Genomic DNA, 17601 nt, shown 5'->3' with positions numbered 1-17601 from the left:
ACATCATTCAAATTTAGGGGGGGGGGGGGAGAGACGAACCAAGAGGGTGGTCTTTTCTGGTTGTAACTTTGCCGCCCACGAAAACGAGTAGGATAGCAAAGCAATACGCAGGTTTTGCTTGACAGACCCTGAAAAAAAAAAAAAATAACTATTCCTCAACGAAGCATACTTAGCTCTTTTGCAAACACCAGTCCTTGAAGGCATTTCTGTGCACTGGTTTTAACTGACTTCAAAATTAATGGACCAGTTTGCTCGATTTTGCACTGTAGCAGCTCATTAACTCTGAATTTAGATAAACTTTCACACTTCGCAGACTGCACATGAACGGGTTACTACTGTGGAGTAGAAACGTTGTAAGAACTTCTGCTAATGGGGGGGGGGCCTTCATATTTAAAAATACATCAAACTATGTAAGAGAGGCGGTTTTTTTTGCGTATTTCAGCACGTGAAGCTCCATTAATGGAATTTTCTGCACTTTAGCGAATCCACCTGATTGGAAGTCTTTCCAACACTTACCCCATCTTTTACAAAGGGGCGCTAAGCTTTTTAGCGTGCGCTAAATACACGCTAAACGCTAACACGTGCATGTTATCCTATGGATACACTAGCGGTTAGCGCATGCTAAATCCGCACTAAAACGCTTAGCGCGCCTTTGAAAAAGAGAGCTTTCGAGGGGATGTTATCAATGTAGGCCACCATTAAGATGGGCTACTTTGCAGTTGACCTCAGTTATTAGTAACTAGGCCTCAATGCCTAAAATGGAGCCTTCATTATGGAATTCACTCCCATGTTGACTTCTTTCCGAGAATTCCACTCGGAGTTGAAAAGTTTCCTATTTCAATCTGCTTTTGATTTATTATAACATTCAAATTTTGTCCTAAGGGGGCATCCGTGGAAAATCAGGGGCGGGAAACTGCATGAGGACACCAGGAAATTCTTTTTCACTGAAAGGGTGGTTGATCGCTGGAATAGTCTTCCACTTCAGGTTATTGAGGCCAGCAGCGTGCCTGATTTTAAGGCCAAATGGGATAGACACGTGGGATCTATTCACAGAGAAAGGTAGGGGAGGGTCATTGGGGTGGGCAGACTAGATGGGCCGTGGCCCTTATCTGCCGTCTATTTCTATGTTTCTATGACCATTGGTCTGACCCAATAGAGCTATTCTTATGTTCTTATGTGAGCCAAATACAGTATAAGACAATTAAGCTATTGTACAAGTAACACCACTGATGAGGTTGGCTCTGAGGCACTGTGAAATGAGGCATTATGACATCATGATCTCAGCTCTGGAATGTTGCTCTCAGTGGGGTTCCGGAATCTTGCTATTCTTTGAGATGCTGGAATGTTGCTACTTCTTGGGGTTTGGCCAGGTACTAGGGACCTGGATTGGCCACCATGAGAATGGGCAACTGGGCTTGATGGTGACACCAGGAAATTCTTTTTCACTGAAAGGGTGGTTGATCGCTTGAATAGTCTTTCACTTCAGGTGATTGAGGCCAGCAGCGTGCCTGATTTTAAGGCCAAATGGGATAGACACGTGGGATCTATTCACAGAGAAAGGTAGGGGAGGGTCATTGGGGTGGGCAGACTAGATGGGCCGTGGCCCTTATCTGCCGTCTATTTCTATGTTTCTAAGGGATGCAGGTGGTGTCCTACCAGAGACCGACTCTTGCACTCTATTTAGCTTGGTTCTCTCATAACAATGTTAGTAATGTATGGATGTTTTGCTTTCCTATATTTCTATGGAATTTCTTTCTACCTTTTATAACCACTATGGGCTCCTTTTACGAAGATGCGCTGGCGTTTTTAGCGCACGCACCGGATTAGCTGAGAAACTACCACCTGCTCAAGAGGAGGCGGTAGCGGCTAGCGCGCGCTATTCCAACTTTCCAAGTTTTGTTAAAATGTTATCCCGCTTATCAGATTTCTAAGCGGCTTACAGTAAAAAAAAATTTATAAAAATGGAGGGATATACAAACAATAGTCATTAGATGACGGTATAAATATCCGCGCGTTAAGGCCCTAATGCGCCTTTGTAAAAGGAGCCCTATGATTTGTCTGTGCAACTTTGGCGGTATAATAAATTGTAATAAACATCAAAACATGATGGCAGATAAAGGCCAAATGGCCCATCCAGTCTGCCCATCTGCAACATCCGCTATCTCCTCCTCTCCCTATTGGCTAAGGCTCTTAACATTTGCATCTCCTCTTCCTATTGGCTAAGGCTCTTTATACCTGCATTGTGAGGTCATACAGCTGCTCATCTGCAGTGACCATTATCTCTTCCTCTCTCTCTCTGAGAGATCCCACGCTTTCTTGAATTTAGACACAGTTTCTGTCTTCACCATCTCTTCCAGGAGACTGTTCCACACATCTACCACCCTTTCTGTAAAAAAGTATTTCCTTAGATTACTCCGGAGCCTATCACCTCTTAACTTCATCCTAGGCCCTCTCATTCCAGAGTTTGCTTCCAAATGAAAGAGACTCGACTCAGGCGCTTTTATGCCACATAGGTATTTAAACATCTCTATCACATCTCCCCTCTCCCGCCTTTCCTCCAAAATATACAGATTGAGATCTGTAAGTCTGTCCCCATACGGCTTAAAGTTAGTGACAAAATACCACGTCTTAACAATAGCTCATGTTGATAGCTTCCTCGCGTAGTGTGAAAGTTTCAGCCTCTGAAAACCAGAGTTGGTATTGTGACATCACCATGTCTCATTCCACCAATGCTTAAGAGCCAACCTCATCGGTGATGTCACAATGGCTTGATTGTACTAAATGTAGCAAAATGAACAAAACCATTTTCTTCTGTGGACATCTCTAATAAAGGTATACATGTTTTTCTTTTACTCTCTTTTGTTGTGTATTTCACATTGACCTAGACTTATCACTTGGTTTTTCAAGCATCCCAGTCAAATTCTTGCAAACCATATCTTTTTTTCCCTATTCTTAAATGTAATCACTTTCATGCAAATGTCCTCACAGTACTTTCTACAGAGGTTGTGGTATGAACATAAAGGTCCGGATTCTCTATAGAGTGCCAATATCAGTGGACGCCTAAAAAGTGGACGTCGATCGAGTGTCAGTCAATTAACGGTGCCCTAAAGAGAATCATGCTTTAGGTTCTGGCCCAGCAATAGCTAAGAAGAAGGAAAATCTAAATTAAGTCAGTAATTTAAAGAGTGGGTAGGGTTGGGCAGACCAGATAGACCATTCGGGTCTTTATCTGCCGTCATCTACTATATTACCTTGTACTGTATTCAAGCAAATTTAGGACTCCTCTTATCAAGCAGTGGTAGAGCCTTTGACCGTGGCCCAGTGAAGTGAATACTCCGTTGCTCATTCAGTTCCTATGAGTGTGCTCAAATGCCTTGATTCCATTGGCATTTCCGGACAGGTACTAAATTGGTTTACGGATTTCTTAAAAAACTTTCTCTCAGGTGGAGTTCCACAGGGTTTCCCACTCTTCCCTTCACTTTTCAATGTCTTTATTGGCACCATTGGGAAATATGTTATCCAATTAAAATCTGAAATCATATATACTGTATACGAGGATGATATTACAATTATTATTCCCATAACCTCACTGACTCAAGAGACAGAACAATTCATCTCATCTGTCCTTACTAAGGTAGAACAATGGACTATGCAATTTAAATTAAAACTGTATTCGGATAAAACTAAGTTCTTTTTGGCAAGTCCTAATAACAAGATCACAAATGCCTCTTTGAGATTAAATGGGTCAGACCACTCAATTAATTCTATCATCAAAATCCTGGGTGTCATCTTGGACCAAAGCTTGACTTTCGAAGATCACACTAAAACTCTCAGGTTAAAAAATGTTTTTTCACTTTAAGGAAACTTCGTACCATTAAACACTATTTTGACTTCTCTTTTCGACTGCTGGTTCAATCCTTGATCTTAAGTAACTTAGACTATTGCAATATTATATACTTGGGTTCTTTTAAGAAAATCATCAGACTGAGAATTGTTCAGAACGCTGCAGTCTGTCTTATCTACGGTCTCAAGAAATCGGATCATGTAAGCCCATATCATAAAAAACTACACTGGTTGCCCATGGAAGCAAGGGTTATTTTTAAGCCAGCTTGCCTTTGCTTCAAAACCATAACAGGTTCATCCGCAATCTATCTATCCCATCATTTCGACTTTCCAGGCACAACTTGTACACATAGGGCCTTAGAGCCTGTGCCAATCAGACCTTAGATTAAGTGGGGATGGGCGGACCCGCTATGCCTAAGGCCTGATTGGTCTAGGCTTCTAGAGCCTGGGCCAATCAGGCCTTAGGCTTCGGCGGGATGGGCCTGGAAGGGGCGGGCCCGCCTCATTTCGACGAGGCTTGCCCTGCCGGCTGGACGGACAAGACCCATCTGGCCTTAAGAAAAGGTTAGTTTGGTGGGGTGGAGGTTTGGGGGTTGTTAGCGCCGGGGGGGAGAGGGTAGGTCTTCGGGCAGGAGGGATTGGGCACCCTCCTGCCAGCGATCGATATTGTTGGGGGGGGAGGACAGGGAGCCGCGGCCCGCTATACTTATAGCGGCAGAGAGATCCCTTGCCGCGATAAGTGTAGCGGGCCGTGTCTAATCTAACCCGATTCTCTAACCAGCGTCTATAAATGGACGCCGGTTACAGAATCGGGGATTTAGTGTAGGCCGATTCTGAATAGGACGCCTCTCCCGGGCGTCCTATACAGAATTAGGGCCTAGGTGTCTTGCGGGCCTCGCCTTCAATATAGGCGGCCTGCCTGGGGAGCATTTTTTTTAAAAATCGTGCATCCCGATTGGCTGATTAGACAGCTGTAGGATGCCTACAGCTGCCTAAAATCGGGACGAACTTTGGAGAATCAGGCCCATAGTGCCTACTTGTTCGCTTTCCTATCCTTGAAGGGCTGTATCTACAAGAGATTCCTTGATAAGGAATTACTTGATAAGGAGATTACTTGATAGAACATTATCATTCCAAGCAGGCAAATAGAATAAATGTTTAACCAACTTTATCACAAACGCTCTTTCTTACCAAACGTTTAGGAAGCCAATCAAAACTTATCTCTTTGACAAATTTCTCTGACTCCATTGACAAAATTCATCACCGTTCCCGTCCCCGCGGATAACCGCGGGAAATAATCCCATGTCATTTTCTAGTGTCTATTTCAACCTCAATCCTTCTACACCAGCATTCTTCAAAGCAAAGCTTGCGGGTCAGTGGTTGTGGCCATTCATACTCTGATTCTTATGTGAGCCAAGGATAATGAAGCCATTGTGACATCACTGATGTGATTGGCTCTTAGGCACTGGCGGAATGAGGCATTATGACATCACAATATCTGCTCTGGATACCAGAGACTGTCATTCTGTAGTGTCTGTTTCAACCTCAGTCCTTCTACACCAGCATTCTTCAAAGCAAAGCTTGCGGGTCAGTGGTTGTGGCCATTCATACTCTGATTCTTATGGGAGCCAAGGATAATGAAGCCATTGTGACATCGCTGATGTGATTGGCTCTTAGGCACTGGTGGAATGAGGCATTATGACATCACAATATCTGCTCTGGATACCAGAGACTGTCATTCTGTAGTGTCTATTTCAACCTCAGTCCTTCTACACCAACATTCTTCAAAGCAAAGCTTGCGGGTCAGTGGTTGTGGCCATTCATACTCTGATTCTTATGGGAGCCAAGGATAATGAAGCCATTGTGACATCACTGATGTGATTGGCTCTTAGGCACTGGCGGAATGAGGCATTATGACATCACAATATCTGCTCTGGATACCAGAGACTGTCATTCTGTAGTGTCTGTTTCAACCTCAGTCCTTCTACACCAGCATTCTTCAAAGCAAAGCTTGCGGGTCAGTGGTTGTGGCCATTCATACTCTGATTCTTATGGGAGCCAAGGATAATGAAGCCATTGTGACATCACTGATGTGATTGGCTCTTAGGCACTGGTGGAATGAGGCATTATGACATCACAATATCTGCTCTGGATACCAGAGACTGTCATTCTGTAGTGTCTGTTTCAACCTCAGTCCTTCTACACCAACATTCTTCAAAGCAAAGCTTGCGGGTCAGTGGTTGTGGCCATTCATACTCTGATTCTTCCCTCTCTCCTTAAAGAATGACATGAAGTTGGTTTCCCACGGTTATCCGCAGGGACGGGAACGGTGATGAATTTTGTCACCGTGTCATTCTCTACTTGAAAAGAAACGCTTGCATCAATAATTTAAATCTGAAACAATGGGAACTACGTGATCTTTAATAGCACAAAGCTTTCTCATTGCAAAAAAAAAAAAAAAAGCATTCTTCATTACCGTGTTCACCTGAGATTCTATTGTAAATCAAAATTGCGTAAAATACATAAGTGCTGGTATTCTGGCTGCATGCAACTTCAAAAATGTCTCTCTTCAAATTTATAGTCGGCTGAATTTACTCCCTTTCCCCCTCCCCACACACTATGCGCTTGCAAACTATGCCGCATAAAGCTTGCAAGTCACGAGTTAGTTACAACTTGTGCAATTCTGAAATAGAATGTTTTGAACGCATTTTATGCTAATGCAGAAACCGCGTGCCTACACCGGGCACATTTCTTTTTTTTAATACAGTCTTCTAAATCTTCAGAGGAAACCACAAGACCTTCCCTCTCATTGTACGATTTCAAAGTGCCAATGACATGCCCTAGTTTTAAGGTGGAAAAAAATGACGAAAAACACATTCTAAGGCGCTCAACATAATCCATTCATTTTTTTCTGTTTTACGTTAGCAGAAAATAGAGGCATTTCGGCCCCGATTCTCTAAACGGTGCCTTTGCCGGCGGCTGCTGACCGTGGATCAATCACGCTTAGGCGCTGTTTAGGGAATCGCGCCTCTGACAAAGGTAGGCGCCGGAAACGTAGGCCAAACTTTGATGCGAGTCACGCCTACATAGGCGCTTTACGGCACCTAACGCCACTTCTGCTATTAGCCATGCCTATAGTGATATTAGGTACCAAAAAGCACCTATGGAGTCGCAATTCCAGCGCTGTGTTTTAGGCACTGGTAAGCGCCTTGAAAATCATTTTACGACAACTTTTAAACAGCATTTTTCAATTAACTTAGGCGCTTTTAGACAATATGGGCCTTCCTGTATAATCCAAGAGAACAAATCTAAATGTGATCAAGACTAGCCAATATCCTCTATAATAAAATCCGAAGCGCACTTGCGCACTTAGGACGACGTGTTCCCTGACAGCATACTGTGTCCCTCTGTGCCGAATTCCATTTTTGAACACGGAGGCAGGGAACATGCTGGCGACTCCCCCCCTCCCGCCCTCACTCACCAACCGCTGCCACCGCTGCCGCTGCTCCTCTTCAAAACAGCTTGCTGAGGTTCGTGGCTGGCTGTAGCGAACCTGCACCTCTGTAGCACGTTCCCTCTGACGCATGGGATCGCGTCAGAGGGAACGTGCTACCAACGAGGTTCTCTACAGCCGGCCGTGATCCTCAGCAGGCTGCTTTGAAGAAGAGGGCAGACGCGAACAGACCAGAAAGCTGGATGCTGGATAGGGGGAGCAGGTAAGGGGTGCTGCTGGACAGGGGGAGCAGGGAAGAGGTGCTGCTGGACAGAGGGGGAGGTAACAGGAAGGAAGGCCTACTGCTGGACAGGGGGAGCAAGGAAGAGGTGCTGCTGGACATGGGGGGAGGATAAAAGGAAGGGGGAAAGGCTATTGCTGGACAGGGGGAGCAAGGAAGAGGTGCTGCTGGACTTTGGGGGGGGTAAAAGAAAGGGAGAAGGGCTACTGCTGAACAAGGGGAGCAGGAAAGGGGTGGTGGTGGACAGCTGAGGAAAGAGAGAGACAGAAAGAAAGAAAGACAGACAGACAGAAAGTGGCTAAGGAGAGAGAGAGAGAAAGAAAGACACACACACACACACACACATCTATTCTAGCATCCGTTAATGTAACGGGCTTAAAGACTAGTGTTTTTATATTTGCTTAGTGAAATAATGTATCCTTGAATCCACAGGTCCCTCTACAGTGGTGTGTTTCTGAAAGTTTGGCTTGTCATGTCTTCTACTACTATTAATACTACTATTAATCATTTCTATAGTGCTACCAGATGTACGCAGCACTATACAGAGTCATAAAGAAGACAGTCCCTGATCAAAAGAGCTTACAATCTAAACAGACAAGACAGACATACAGGATGTCATGGATGCAGTTAAGGAGAGCAGTTAACTGCTGGCTGGGTTGGTGTAGGGTTCAAAAAAAGTGAGAGAGAGTTCATATACTTATGGTGTTTTGGTTGGCCCACATCCCGCCAACATACTGCCCTAACCACTCCTCCAGTTACGCCCCTGTTAGTTCTGGGCGCAGAGCGGCATTCAGAGGCATAAAAAGTCCCGCCACACGTCCAGATAGTTGTTTTGATTATCGGCACTTGGATGACTTGTCTTTTAGGTCATACAAGTGCTGACGTGGGAGGGTTTTTAAACGTGTTTAAGTTTTGATTATGAGCCCTTTAGAGCACCTGATTTTAAAACTTGCTGTACTCCGCCTTGGGTGAATTTCTCTTCATGGAGGCGGTTCATAAATCCCAATAAATAAATAACAATATTCAGCACCTGCAAAAAAGATCGAAGATAACCAAGTAGCTCTGCTTTTTCAGCCATTCTTAAATGAATAAATGTGTGGCTGAATCAGTGGTGTAGCCACGGAGGGTCCTATTATCCTAGATTCCTGAGGGAAACTCAGCATCCTCTCTCCCCTTCAACAATTGAGGGGGGGGTTTCTTAGATGTACTCCATCTTCTTTTTCAAGGCCTCGATGGCAGTGAGCAAGAACTCCACCCTACTGCTCAGGCTAGCCTCAGGCCTCCCTCTGACATCACTTCCTGTCCACTGAACCAGGAAGTGACATAAGAGGGATGGCTCAGTTGGCACAAGCAGCATGTAAGAGACCCTGCTCATTGCCAGTGAAGACTAGAACACTTGTTGAGGTGGAGTGGGGGTAGAGTGCATCTAAATACCCCACACACGCACTAATGCATGGTAGGGTGATGCTGGCTGTCTCCACCCCGGGCACAAACTTCCCTTCTGTGCCACTGGGGAAACTTCAGAGGGAACCAGCTACTATATGGTTGAATTAGTCTTTCATCCCTATACTGAGATCAGTGCCTAGTTTATACATCAGGAATGCTACAGACCTCCACTAGAATATCCTTGGCTTCATGTTGCCCAAGCATGCCCCACCTCTTCAATGGGGAGGACACAAAGGGTTGACGCTACACTGTCACCAGGTGCTGCGGGATCCCACCTCAGCCTATGCACCAACTCTCACTGTCATTGCAGTGAAGGGTTTCCCTGGGCCTTCCAACAAGCGCACATCAGCCAACCGGGGACTCAACCGCTCTGTGGTATTTCCTTCTTCGTCTCTGTCCATATGAGCACTATCAGGTCATGGACCTGAGGGGCCGCCGCGTGAGCGGACTGCCGGGCACGATGGACCTCTGGTCTGACCCGACAGGGGCAATACTTATGTTCTTATGTTCATATTTCGTTCTCTTTCCTTTCACCAAGTTTTATTACAATTTTCTATTCCACGCCAAGGGTCATAGCCTTCTGGGCGACGTAAAGTCTAAAAACCAACAAAGTCATTTGCGTGAGTCTAAAAATGAAAAAAAAGTGCAATAATCAAAATAAAATTAACTAAACAGCAGCATAAAACGATCTCATTTTTATTTATGTAGGCTGTTGTTTCACTTAGTAAAATCCTTGAACACTGCCTCTTTGACTAGCCTGTGCCGTAAGTGCCAACCCGTGACTTCTCTTACTATCTGTGAGCTCTTTTTTGTGGGTTGTAATTGTTATTACTGGGGGGTGGGGGGGGGGAGGTGAAGCGACAGTGAATAGCTGTTATTTTATTTTCTACATTTTCTCTTGCTTGGGGATTTTTGTACAGTCATGTTGCCAGCGTATTTCCTTTCTACATAGCCTTTAATAAGCGTACACTTGTCAAATACATCTGTCTCCCTTTCCGTCAGAGGTTTATTTATATGCTCAGTTGTTTATCTGAATGGCTATGTAGATGTTTCCTTGTAGATTAATGAAATAAATTAAAAACTATTAAGAAAAACTAAGCGGTTTTCAAGTGTTAAAACCTTTTTAAGCACTCTGTAGCCTGATTGGAAATTGACTAATTAGCACTTCAGAACATTTGCAAATTCCTTTTTTAATAATGTATTATGTACTCAGAACCAGTAGAACATTCTGGAATGGGGGGGAAAAAACCCACACTACAATCAGGTCAAGCTTTCCCCAAATGAAACTGTTTAAGCGAAACGTGCATCTAACTTCTTCCCATCTTCTGAACAACCTGCTTGCTTTCGGTTGTTTGCCAATATTACATTTCTTAAAATTGTGTTTTGTTATGTGGGGGGAGTTTTATGACTTATTTTGCATCCTGGCTGGATATACTTTACAGAAAACCTCTTGCCCTTCTTTTTCTCTTTCTGTGTACCATATTTTAATTTATCCCTGTGGGAAACTAGTCGCAACTGAAATAAGACAGGCCATACAGTTTTAATGACTCTCTCTCTCTAGCCCATCTAGAACAATGCAGATGCAAATCTACCCCCAGGGAAGATGGGGGATAAACATTTCGAACTGACTTTAGATTTAATTGACTGTGAGAGAACAATGCCCAGATGGAGCCCCCACCCCCCCTTTCTAACAAGAGTCTTTTCATATTACAGAGCTAGCGAAAATCTGGATAATGTCAGACTAATAAAAAAATTTCCAAATCGGAAAGCTACGTCTTTTTAAGTAAAGAGGGGGGAAAAATAGATCTTTTTTGGTCATTTATTTCTTCGGAAGGATTTTATAGGTAGGCTGTTCCATAATCTAAAATTATTTGTAGAAAAATCTATTCCCTTGCTTTGGCCTCTGAGGCATGAAATTGAATATCTTGTCCTATAGCACAGAGTGAATATGTCACATTTCCTTCCAGAAGAAAGCTTTTTTTTTTAATTCTCAAAGCTGCCTCTGTTCAGGCTGTTTCAGACAGAATGAGTTAGACTGGGAATTGTGCCTGAGATGTGCTGAACCATAACTAAAATTCTTGTTATAATTTATAAATGCATTTTCCTTTTACAGGTGTGGTCATGCATTTTCACTTCCCCATCGCTTCTATCAATCAGTGCGATTAGTTAGGCCACTTCCTGTGCACTCGGTAATAAAGTGTAATGTGGCGATGGAGAGCCCATCTGTATAGAAATGGCTTGATATCAACTGCACGGTAGCACTGAGGCTTTCATATCTACAGACCCATTTGAACTGGCAGCTTAGCTTAGGATGGAATATTGCAACTATGGGAATTAGTGCGTTTAGGCCAGGGGTGTCCAAGTCCCTCCTCGAAGGCCGCAATCCAGTCGGGTTTTCAGGATTTCCCCAATGAATATACATGAGATCTGTCAGCATACAATGAAAGCAGTGCATGCAAATAGATCTCATGCATATTCATTGGGGAAATCCTGAAAACCCGACTGGATTGCAGCCCTTGAGGAGGGACTTTGATACCCCTGCTTTAACCACTGGGCCACACTCTCCCCCTATGGCAGGGGTGTCAAAGTTCCTCCTCAAGGGCCACAATCCAGTCGGGTTTTCAGGATTTCCCCCAATGAATATGCATGAGATCTGTTAGCATACAATGAAAGCAGTGCATGCAAATAGATCTCATGCATATTCATTGGGGAAATCCTGAAAACCCGACTGGATTGCAGCCCTTGAGGAGGGACTTTGATACCCCTGCTTTAACCACTGGGCCACACTCTCCCCCTATGGCAGGGGTGTCAAAGTTCCTCCTCAAGGGCCGCAATCCAGTCGGGTTTTCAGGATTTCCCCCAATGAATATGCATGAGATCAGTTAGCATAAAATGAAAGCAGTGCATGCAAATAGATCTCATGCATATTCATTGGGGAAAACCCAACTGGACTGCGGCCCTCGAGGAGGGACTTTGACAACCCCGATTTAGGCCCAGATTCCATACACAGCACCTGAAAACAGGCGCCTAAATCGGTGCACCTGGTGGATTTAGGCACCTAACCTACCCCTCCCCCCCTTGTATTAAGCCACGGTAGAGGTTTCTTCCGTGGCCCAGGGCGCTAAATGCTCCGACACTGCTCTAGTGCTGATAGGAATTCTATGAGCGTCGGAGCAGCATTGCAGAATTTAGTGCTTCAGGCCGCGGTAGAAACCTCTACCGAGGCTTACTATAAGGAGGGGTTAGTTTTTAATTAGCTTAATCCGCGCTAGTAACAAGATTAATTGGTTCAGTGTTTAGCTTAAATTAAAATTCATTACCAGATAGGTGCCCAAATCGGTGAGTGCCTACCGATTTTGAGTAGGCGTCTAGCCTGAGGTACCCATCAGAAAGTGGACATGATTACGAGTGGATCATGGGCGTGTTTTCCATGTAGGTGCCTAAATTGTACTTAAGAGCCGGTATTTAGGTCAAGAAAACCCTGGCATAAATAGGGGGGGATCTAAGATTTTGACGTGGAACTCTTAGGATGCCTAGTGATACCTAAGTTGAGGCACCAAGGAGGAAATTCTATAAAGGGCGCCTAAGTTAAGAGGGAAACGCCATTTCAAACAGTACTTAAATAAAATTCCAAAGTGCCTGAATCGCGCTTCTGCAGGCACCTACTGGCGTTTAATGCCACCGTAGGTGTGGCTAATGCCGGAAGTGGTTTTAAGCGCCTGTAGTCCCTCTGGAGGCGTGAGTCACATCAAAGATAGGCGCTGGACATGTAGGCCTTGAAAAACCTGGCCTACATTTCTGGCACCTTGAGTTAAGCCATAGATGGAAAGAAAGCACATGTGAAGCACAGTTTTTGCCCAAGTGTTTTAGTGCTCATTTTCAAACGAAGGTTTTGCCTGTGAGGTTACCGCTCAACCACCTTTATATCCACCTTTGTGGTGGTGGGGGGGGGGGCCCGTTCTGAGGCTTTTTCCTTCTTTATGAGCAAACATTGAGGTCCACTGGCTTCACATTATCTCTGCATAATTGCACAACTGTAACATCTTTCTACTATAACAGTCTCCAATTGAAAGAGTTTTATTTACATATGCTAGGTACGCCACTGTCACTGGGTTTTCTTCTTCAGTGCGTTGGTTTGAACGCTGAGGCCATTTTAGAATGCCGGCGGCAACATGAGTTAAGTAGAAAACATGATTTAAAGTAAGGGCGCCCATGGTGGCGTTTTCTTCTCCCTCTCAGTGTTGGACTTTATGATATGAGGGGAATTGGAGATAATGCTTTATGTCTGTTTGGTTTGTAGATTCCCCCGTCCTTGAAAAAGTATTGTGAAGCAAGGGGATAAAGCTACATACAAGCTAAGTCAAATAATCTTATAAATTAAAAGCCACATTTATAAAACATTTTAAAAAGTATTTGTCTGAAATAAAAGTTGGGAGTAATGAGGATCTCTACCACCACGAGATACGTTACTCGGGTGGACATCTGAAAATCCCTTCTATGCTTGTGCGTTGGTGCTTATGTACTGATTTGCAACGCCAATTGAGGAAGAGTTCTGTTATTCTGGACCCATTAAAAAGCAGCCTGATGCTCCCAGCCAGGAAAATGAAAGCCAGCTAAAAGCTGGTGTTATTTTCCAGAAATAACAGGTTACAGTGTTCATTGCATAGTAATGAGATGTTTTGCATACATTTACGATGTCTCCTTTGGTCACTTAAATGAATGTGCATTATGGAAATATAACACATGTTATGGCCATAAACATCTTAATAACTCTCTCTCCCGTTATTCTGTCATATGTGGGGGCACCTATATGTTGGTATGCCAGCTAAAATTCTATTTGCAGCTTAGATGAGCCTTGACGCCATCGTAGAACTGGCGTTCAGAGTGCCCCGTTGTGGTGCCAGCATCTTGGCACCAAGTCATAGAATCGCTCCCTTAGGGTATAGGTTCCTGTATCATTTAATACGTTCCAGAATTAATCTTGAAAGGTAGCGAATAGTTTACATTTACAGCATTAAGTTAATGCATTAATTGATCACTAAAAGTAATGTAAAGGGCGTCTTTACCCTAAGGCTTTTTATTTAATAGCGTAGGTGAAGATTTCTTTATTGATGTCCACAAGATTAGATATTCCTCGCCTTCTGTTTATAATACACTGGTAATTCAAGGGCTCATTTTACTAAGGTGTACTAGCGTTTTTAGCGCCCGCATGAAATTACAGCATGCTACACCGTGCGGTAGGCTTCTAGAATAGCGCCACCTCAATGCTGGCGTTAAGGTCTGGTGTTTTTAGTTTTTCTAATTTCAAAATATTGAACTATTTAGTTCCATTATATGCAAAGCTATATATTTCAGTAACAGAGAGATAGAAATGTGTTGTTTAAAATATTAGAAAATTGTTCTGCTTTAATACAAATCCTTTTTGTGGGTTTTTTTAATTTCTCATTCTCTTCTAAGCACACCCTACCTTTTCTTTTAAACAAATCTGCCATGCAGGTTCACCATGTGGATTTCACGCTTCAAGAATTGATATACGGTGTCTATATATAGCCCTTCTTAGATAAAATTAGAAAGCTATTTGAAGATCAGAGTTTTACTATCTACAGGAGGTGTGTTGTATACCCAGATTTATTCATCTGCTAAATCTAGTGGAAGAGGTATCTGACACTCAAACATCTCCCAATAGTTAACATTTAACAAAACTAATGGTAACATCTCAGGGAGGTTCTGAACGTCATGCATAGGTTGAAATCCAGAAACCCCAGGGTTCCCTTTCCTCCCCTATTACCCTCACTCTCCAGTACGTCAAGTCTTTGTCATCTATGTTTAATTTTAGATATCTTCATGCACATTCTACTACATTTAAACTCTTTATTAATTTTATTGTTAACCGGCCAGACATTTGTTTGATGGTCGGGATATTAAAAACTAATAAACTTGGAAACTTGGAGTGGCGTACCGTAGGTCGTGAAGTACTTCTATGCCCGAAAGAAGAGCAGGACTTGGGAGTGATTCTACCTGTTGTTCTTAAGATAAACCAAACAGGTAGGAAAAAAACAACTTCTGTACAAGTCTCTAAATGAGGTTCTATGTGGAGCACTGAGCATAACTTTGGAGGCCGCACCTTCAAAAAGATGTAAACAGGATGGAGTCAGTTCAGAGGGCAGCTACTGAAATGGTCTGTGGTTGAAAGGGGATAGATTCCGTACGAACGTAAGGAAGCTCCTCTTCACCCAGAGAGTGGTAGAAAACTGGAACGCTCTTCCGGAGGCTGTTTAGGTGAAAACACCCTCCAGGGATTCAAGACAAAGTTAGACAAGTTCCTGCTGAACCAGAACGTACGCAGGTAAGGCTAGACTCAGTTAGGACACTGGTCTTTGCCCAGAGGGCCGCTGCATGAGCGGACTGCTGGGCTCGATGGACCACTGGCCTGACCCAGCAGCGGCAGGTTCTTAAAACAGTATGGTGATAGATTTAAATATATCAATATACAATATATACTCCGTGGCGTAGCACCTCCCAGCCCCTCTTCTCTGCCCACCACCTCCACACGCTGCTGCTCTGAAGGTCTGAAGATTATTTGATGAGTGGGGAGAGGGGTTGGGTTGTAGGGGGGAGTTATGAGGAATTTTGTGAGTCATGCCACTAGGACTTATGTCAGCTGGTTCCTTGTTTTATGCATTCATTGTTTGTCAAAATATTTTTACTTCTTCCATTTTAAAACTCAATAAGGATTGAACTTAGATGTCAATTGGGTCCTTGGGTGAAAAGCAAAATTGCTCAACAGTAAGGCCCGCTCTGATGAATATTGACCTTATTAATTCTGAGATTTGAAACGGTACAGAGTGCCTTGTCTTTTGTGTGAAACAGAAGCTGTTAGAAGTTGTCACATTTTCAAAGGTCACCTTACCCGTGAAATAATAATGTTATAAGAACTCTTTAGTCCATCGATGCAGGGCCGATTAATGCTATCATCATTCATCATGCTACTACTTTCTGGCACACCATTGCCCTATGACATTATCTGTCATAGTTTTAAAATATATATTTTATTGCAATGCAAATGAATGGGGAATCGTGGAAGCCAGTGTTAGAAATTGGCACGGCAGAGAAGGACGACCTTCTATAATGCCTGGAATTTTGAACTAAGATTCTACAAAGATGAAAAGGTAACTAATATTGTAATATTAAAAGTCCCTCCTATCTGTTGCCTTCTCTTCAACTGCCAACTCCAGACACCGTCCTTTCTGCGCCGTACGCTTGGAACAAGCTGCCCGAATCCCTACAGCAGGCTCAGTCTCTGGCAGTGTTCAAGACTTCTTCGAGAGCGCTTTCGACTCTTAACTCCTCTCACCTTGAGTTCTGCATCCCCAACCCTGTATGTCATGTCTGTCCAAGTTAGATTGTAAGTTCTTCCAAGAAGGGACCATCTATAAATGTCAGCCCACTTCTTTGAGAGTGCTTTCGACTCCTAACTCCTCTCACTGTGGGTTCTGCATCTTCAACCCTATATGTCGTGTCTCTCTGTCCAAGTTATATTGTAAGCTCTTCTAAGCAAGGACCGTCTATAAATGTCATAATGTACAGCACTGCAAATGATTTTCAGCGCCTTTTGGAATTCCGCAGGGATCGATTCTCTCTCCTCTTCTATTTAATATCTTTCTTGCACCTCTCATGACCCTGTGTCAATCTATTGGTTTTTCCTTATTTGCTTTTGCGGACGACATTCAGCATTTACATCCTCTTGACCCCAACAGTTCCCTTGAAATATCAGCTAAAAATGGAAAACTTGAACAGATTCATCAATGGCTCGATTCCAATAGATTGGCACTTAATATTAATAAAACAAATATCATGCTTTTTCCTTGGAAAGACAGTCATACACTCTCTTCTCCAATCACTATTAAAGGCATTTCTCTGAAACTGATTCACAAGATCAGGATTCTCGGGATTATCTTTGATGATAAATTAACCTATCACGACCATGTTAGTTATGTTGTTAAATCTACTTTTTATAGACTTCGCCAAATTCGTTCAGTGCAGTGTCGAAATTTTTATGTCCAAAATCCCTGAATATACTGGTTCATTCTCTGGTCATTTCTAAAATCGACTATTGTAATGCCCTGTTTAAAGGACTAGCTCAAAAAGAAATTAGACGCTTACAAATTATTCAGAATGCTTCAATCAAACTTATTGAGAAAGCTAAAAAATGTGATCATGTGACCCCCCTACTTGAGAAGGCACACTGGCTTCCAGTTGCTCATCGTATAATGTACAAATTATGTTTGCTTACTTTTAAGTCTTTGACATTTAAAAGTCCATCTAGATTACTAAGGTCGAATGACCAACATTTATTGGTCATTCCCTCTTTAAAATTTATTAATACACGGCGGCAATCTATCTTCTCAGTTACGGCCCTCAAGCTTGGAATGCCCTTCCGATTTATTTAAGAGAAGAAAGGGTTTTTTTTTTAGTTCAATTTTTTTTATTAAGTATTGAAAAATGACAAAAAGCAGTTTGAGTACAAGAGAAAAAGAAAAGTGAACAATGATCACATGCCAAGGCAATATAGTCAGTA

The sequence above is a fragment of the Geotrypetes seraphini genome, chromosome 14 (genome assembly GCF_902459505.1).
Source record: "Geotrypetes seraphini chromosome 14, aGeoSer1.1, whole genome shotgun sequence".
NCBI classification, from domain to species: domain Eukaryota; kingdom Metazoa; phylum Chordata; class Amphibia; order Gymnophiona; family Dermophiidae; genus Geotrypetes; species Geotrypetes seraphini.
This window is presented reverse-complemented; position numbering follows the sequence as displayed.